We start from the raw sequence: 7,026 nt of genomic DNA on the forward strand, positions 1-7,026 counted from the left end.
CAGGCTGAGAAACCGTTACATATCGCTGACCCACACTCCCGACTTCGGGGGCTCCGACTCCCTCCATCCCAGCAAAATCCATCTCCGGGCCACCAGGGAGGAGAAGGCCAGGATATCGGCTCCCCCCCCCCCCCCCTCCCCCCCTCCTCACCTTTGCCCCCGGATCCTCCGATACCCCAAATATTGCCAGTTCTGGATTCGGGGTTACCCTTCTTTCCAGGACTTCTGACATAACGTCCGCAAATCCCTGCCAGAATTCCCTCAACTTCGGACATGCCCAGAACATATGCACATGGTTCGCCGGGCTACGCCCACACTGCCCACATCTGTCCTCCACCTCCTCAAAGAACCTCCTCATCCGGGCAACCCGTCACGTGAGCCCTGTGGACCACTTTGAACTGGATCAGGCTAAGTCTGGCACAGGACGAAGATGAATTAACTCTCTTCATGGCTTTTTCCCACTTTTCCATTTTAGCTCTCTTCCCAGCTCCTCTTCCCACTTCCGTTTCACCTCCCTTCCCACTCCATCAACTCCTGGTAATCAGGAAAGTTAATGGAATGTTGGCCCTTATTTCAAGTGGGTCGGTGTAAAAGAGTCAGTCCCTCGAATAGGATAATGACTGATCCGACATTCCTCACGTTCACCTTTCTGCCCTTTCCCCATAACCCTTACTGATCACAAATCTAGCTCAGCCTTAGATACACAAGGACTGACACCACAGCCGTCTCTGGTAAGGAGTTCCAAAGACTCACATCCCACTGGGAGAAGAAATTCCTCCTCATCTCAATTTCAAATTGGCCCCCCTTTATTCTGAGACTCTGCCCCTCTGGTCCTAGACTCTCCCACGAGGGGAAACAGCCTCTCAGAATTTACCCTGTCAAACCCCTTAAGAATCCCGTTTGTTCCGATGCGATCAACTGTCATTCTTCCAAATTCCAATGACTAGAGTCCCAACTTGTTTAACTTTTGCTCATAAGGCAATCCCTCCGAATCGGGGACCATCCTCGTGAACCTCTGAACCCCCTCCAATGAAATAATATCTTCCCTTAAATAAGGGGACCAAAACTGCTCACATTAGTCCAGATGTGGTCTCACCACCTTGTACAGTTGCAGCAAGGTTTCCCGACTCTTATACTCCAACTCCCCTGAAATAAGGGCCCACATTCCATTAGCCTTCCTGATTACCTGCTGCCCCGTGCTAGCTTTCTGTGTTTCGACCCCAAGTCCCTTTGTGTTGCAGCTTTCTGCAGTTTTTATCCATTTGAATAATACTCTGTTCTTTCGTTCCCCCTTCCAAAATGAACAACTTCACATTTTCCCACATTATATACCATTTGCCAACTCCATTGTCCAGTTTTGTGTGTACAGGACATGTCTGGGCAATTGCCCACATTGCCGGCTAGATGCCAGTGTTGCAACCGTACCTGAACAGCTTGCCGAAGGTATTGACAATGTCTGCAGTACTGTTGCCGGGATATTGCCAGGGTCCACAGTCATTGAGGTATCCAGTGCCTTCAGGCCTCACGGTAGCATGGTGGGGGCCTCACGGTAGCATGGTGGTTAGCATCAATGCTTCACAGCTCCAGGGTCCCAGGTTCGATTCCCGGCTGGGTCACTGTCTGTGTGGAGTCTGCACGTCCTCCCCGTGTGTGCGTGGGTTTCCTCCGGGTGCTCCGGTTTCCTCCCACAGTCCAAAAGATGTGTGCGGGTTAGGTGGATTGGCCATGCTAAATTGCCCGTAGTGTAAGGTTAATGGGGGGGATTGTTGGGTTACGGGTATACGGGTTACGTGGGTTTAAGTAGGGTGATCATTGCTCGGCACAACATCGAGGGCCGAAGGGCCTGTTCTGTGCTGTACTGTTCTATGGTCTATGGTCTAACTGTTCCTTGATCTCATGTGGACTTGATGTCACATGGTGTATCTCCCTGTGTCTGCGTGGGTCTCAACCCCACAACCCAAAGATGGGCAGGGTAGGTGGATTGGCCTCGCTAATTTGCCCTTTAATTGGAAAAAAGAAGAATTGGGTACTCTAAATTGATTTTTAAAAATATATCACGTGGAATGGATCAAATTGGCCGAAGACGGACATTTGTAATGCTGGGGAAATTTGGAGGAGGTCGAGATGAACCATCCATTTGGCTGAAGATTGTAGAAAATACTTCAGCCTTAACCTTTGCACTGATGTGCTGGGCTCCTCCATCGTTGGGGATGGGGATATTTGTGGGGCCGAGAGTGAAAGGAGCAGGTGTTAACCCGGGCACCCCACCCACCCACTCCTCTGCCCCACCTGCCCGGGCACCCCACCCACCCGCTCCTCTGCCCCACCTGCCCGGGCACCCCACCCACCCGCTCCTCTGCCCCACCTGCCCGGGCACCCCACCCACCCGCTCCTCTGCCCCACCTGCCCGGGCACCCCACCCACCCGCTCCTCTGCCCCACCTGCCCGGGCACCCCACCCACCCGCTCCTCTGCCCCACCTGCCCGGGCACCCCACCCACCCGCTCCTCTGCCCCACCTGTCCGGGCACCCCACCCACCCGCTCCTCTGCCCCACCTGCCCGGGCACCCCACCCACCCGCTCCTCTGCCCCACCTGTGGCAGAGACTGTTGGTCACACGGTGGACTCCTCAGGAACCTGAGAACTCATTTTTAGTGTGGATGCGAGTCATTCTCGGCACCGAGGTACTGACTAAGGAGATGATTTGTGGAGCCTCTTCCTCCAGTGAGTTGTTAAATTGTTCACCGCCATTCACAACTGGGTGTGGCAGGACTGCAGAGCTTAGACCTGATCCGTTGGCATGAGATTACTGAGCTCTGTCTCTCACACGTGGCTTACACTGTTTGGCACGTTGTTTTGTAATAGCAGCTGAAGCTGTTTCTCAAAGGCTACAGGGTGGGACAACAGAAGGCAAGGCTGAGCCACGGTGTCTGTGCACATCGTGTTATAGGCTGGCACTGCCAATACACAAGGGGCATGTCTGTGCCATCTCTTGTAATTGAAGTACGGTGCAGGTAAGATATACCGTCACTGCCTTTTGGAAAGACGTCATCATGTCAGATACCTGAGCACACAATCCAGCCTGCCAGTACTGAGGCCTCTTGGATGCGACATTAATCCTAATCTATCCTCTCGGGTGAAAGATCTCACAGCCATGGGGGGAAGGAGAGGAGGAGAGATCTTTATGGTGTACCACCTTCTTCATAGAGGCGTCGTTTTCCTGAAAATGACTTTCTTTTCCAGCTTGAATCTACTTTTTTTTCAACTTTTCTCAAAGAATCATCAGAGAGGGAGATGTACATTCCTGGATAGTGCTCTGTGTCTGACTTTGAGGCAAGATGTTTAACTGAGGCCCTACCTCCTGCTTGGGAGAATGTGAAAGATCCTATGGCACCATTTGACAGAAAAACAGACGGGTTCTTCCCGCTGTGCTGACTAATATTTATCCCTCAATTCAATGGCAGTAGTAGGCTACTTAACCATTCACTCCTGCTCCGCCATAAAAAGGCCATAATTTACATAGAATTTACAGTGCAGAAGGAGGCCATTCGGCCCATCGAGTCTGCACCGGCTCTTGGAAAGAGCACCCTACCCAAGGTCAACAACTCCACCCTATCCCCATAACTCAGTAACCCCACCCAACACTAAGGGCAATTTTGGCCACTAAGGGCAATTTATCATGGCCAATCCATCTAACCTGCACATCTTTGGACTGTGGGAGGAAACCGGAGCACCCGGAGGAAACCCACGCACACACGGGGAGGATGTGTTTTGTAAGGAATTGTTTGAACTGTGGCCATAACTCCATTTTCCTCCCATTTTCCATAACCCTTCGCTCCTTTGTGGATTAAAAATGTCAGATTTGGGGCAGCACGGTGGCGCAGTGGTTAGCACTGCAGTCTCACAGCGTCGGGGTCACAGGTCCGATCCCGGCCTCGGGTCACTGTCCGTGTGGAGTTTGCACATTCTCCCCGTGTCTGCGTGGGTTTCGCCCTCACAACTCAAAAGATGTGCAGGGTAGGTGGATTGGCCACACTAAATTGCCTCTTAATTGGAAAAAATGAATTGGGTACTCTAAATTTAAAAAAATGTCCGATTTAGCCTTGAATATATTCATTGGCTCAGCCTGCACTCCATTCCGGGGTAAAGAATTCCAAATACTGAAGACCTCCTGAGAGAAATTCAAATCTGGCTTACTGTCGATGGGAACTTGCTGATCAGCTGCCGTGTTTCATACTTTCCAACAGTAACTACGCTTCAGAAAGTACTTCACTGTCTGTAAAGTACTTTCAGATGTCTGGTTGAAAAGGGTTAAATCTTTTGTTCCGAACAGGTGAGGAGGAGTGAATCAGTTCCCTCTATTCTGCCACCTCCGTTGGTCTTTTGTAAGGGTTTTTGTAAATGTATTTTCACTGCAGATATGCCTTATTCAAATCCAAATGTCTTTTATACTATCTATGCAATGAACAATAGGGATCCAATCGTGAGGGTCTCATGAGCAAGGGGTACAGGGCACACACACACACACACACACACACGTGCACACTCACGCGCATACATGCACACGCTCACGCACGCACACGCTCACACACGCACACGCTCACACGCACACATTATCAGAAGTAAGGAAAGCTAGTGTCCACATAAAAGTGAAAAGAATATACAGTTAGAAGTCCATTGCTTGTCCTTAAGATGTAGATTCAAACGTTGCAGCCGTTTTAAGATAGCTGGTTCCTTTAAAATCCTGGGGTAGGGCAGCATGGTGGCGCAGTGGGTAGCACTGCAGCTTCACGGTGCCAAGGTGCCAGGTACGATTCTGGGTCACTGTCCGTGTGGCGTTTGTACATTCGCCCCGAGTTTGTGTGGGTTGCGCTCCCACAACCCAGACGGTCTGCAGGGTGGGTGGATTGGCCACACTAAATTTCCCCTTAATTAGAAAAAATGAATTGGGTACTCTAAATTTATAAAACAAAAAAACAAAAAAAAATAAAATCCTGGGGTTAATTGAAGTCCACGTGGATTCTTGGAGGCAATTTACATTTTTTAATCAGTAAACTGACCTTTCAATAAGGTCATGGTTGAATGCCACGAACGAGTGCAAAAAATAATCAAGACGATTAATGGAATGATGGCTTTTATATCTCGAGGTTTGGAGAATAAAGACACAGGGTTTGTGCTGCAGCTGTAGAAAAGCCTGCTTAGACCCAATGGAGTCACTGTGACAGTTCTGGGTGCCACACCTTGGGAAGGATATTTTGGTCTGGGAGGGAGTGCAATGCAGTTTTACTAAAATGATACCTGGACTACAGGGGTTCAGTTGCGACGAGAGATTACACAAATTAGGCCTGTTTTGGCTAGAATTTAGGTTCAGGCAGGCATTGTCAAACTCAGGGGCGCGACCCGTGGGTGGGTCGCTGGCAGGTGTTGGGAGAGTCACGGAGCCGTCCGTTGCGGCGCTCCCGATCGCGCAAATCCGCGTGCAACGGCCGCGGCAGCCGGCCAGGAACAGATTAAAAAATTGAGCCTCACTGCGCATGCGTGCCCGATCATCGGTGCGCGTGCGCAGTGCGGCCGCATTCTTTTTATATGGTCGCAGCCTTTTATTTCAAGTTGGGGGGGGGGGGGGGGGGGGGGGGGGGGCAAAGTGACCATTTCCTCCATTTTTGTCAGCAACAAAGGTCAGAGAAAATGTTGGGTCCCGCAGGTGGGCCGGCGTGGGTCGCGCAGGTCGGCCGGCGTGGGTCGCGCAGGTCGGCCGGCGTGGGTCCCGCAGGTCGGCCGGCGTGGGTCGCGCAGGTCGGACGGGTTGGGTCCCGCAGGTCGGCCGGCGTGGGTCCCGCAGGTCGGCCGGCGTGGGTCCCGCAGGTCGGCCGGCGTGGGTCGCGCAGGTGGGCCGGCGTGGGTCGCGCAGGTCGGCCGGCGTGGGTCGCGCAGGTGGGCCGGCGTGGGTCGCGCAGGTCGGACGGGTTGGGTCCCGCAGGTCGGACGGGTTGGGTCGCGCAGGTCGGCCGGCGTGGGTCCCGCAGGTCGGCCGGCGTGGGTCCCGCAGGTCGGCCGGGTTGGGTCGCGCAGGTCGGCCGGCGTGGGTCGCGCAGGTCGGCCGGCGTGGGTCGCGCAGGTCGGCCGGCGTGGGTCGCGCAGGTCGGACGGGTTGGGTCCCGCAGGTCGGCCGGGTTGGGTCCCGCAGGTCGGCCGGCGTGGGTCGCGCAGGTCGGACGGGTTGGGTCGCGCAGGTCGGCCGGCGTGGGTCCCGCAGGTCGGACGGGTTGGGTCGCGCAGGTCGGACGGGTTGGGTCGCGCAGGTCGGACGGGTTGGGTCCCGCAGGTCGGCCGGGTTGGGTCGCGCAGGTCGGCCGGCGTGGGTCGCGCAGGTCGGCCGGCGTGGGTCCCGCAGGTTGGCCGGGTTGGGTCGCGCAGGTCGGCCGGCGTGGGTCGCGCAGGTCGGCCGGCGTGGGTCCCGCAGGTCGGCCGGCGTGGGTCCCGCAGGTCGGCCGGCGTGGGTCCCGCAGGTCGGCCGCCGTGGGTCGTGCAGGTCGGCCGGGTTGGGTCGTGCAGGTCGGCCGGCGTGGGTCGCGCAGGTCGGCCGGCGTGGGTCGTGCAGGTCGGCCGGGTTGGGTCGTGCAGGTCGGCCGGGTTGGGTCGTGCAGGTCGGCCGGCGTGGGTCGTGCAGGTCGGACGGGTTGGGTCGCGCAGGTCGGCCGGCGTGGGTCGTGCAGGTCGGCCGGGTTGGGTCGCGCAGGTCGGCCGGGTTGGGTCGCGCAGGTCGGCCGGCGTGGGTCGCGCAGGTCGGCCGGCGTGGGTCGCGCAGGTCGGACGGGTTGGGTCGCGCAGGTCGGCCGGGTTGGGTCGCGCAGGTCGGCCGGCGTGGGTCCCGCAGGTCGGCCGGGTTGGGTCCCGCAGGTCGGCCGGCGTGGGTCCCGCAGGTCGGCCGGGTTGGGTCGCGAAGGTCGGCCGGGTTGGGTCGCGAAGGTCGGCCGGGTTGGGTCGCGAAGGTCGGCCGGGTTGGGTCGCGAAGGTTGGCCGGGTT

This window comes from Scyliorhinus canicula, chromosome 21, assembly GCF_902713615.1.
Source record: "Scyliorhinus canicula chromosome 21, sScyCan1.1, whole genome shotgun sequence".
NCBI classification, from domain to species: Eukaryota; Metazoa; Chordata; class Chondrichthyes; order Carcharhiniformes; family Scyliorhinidae; genus Scyliorhinus; species Scyliorhinus canicula.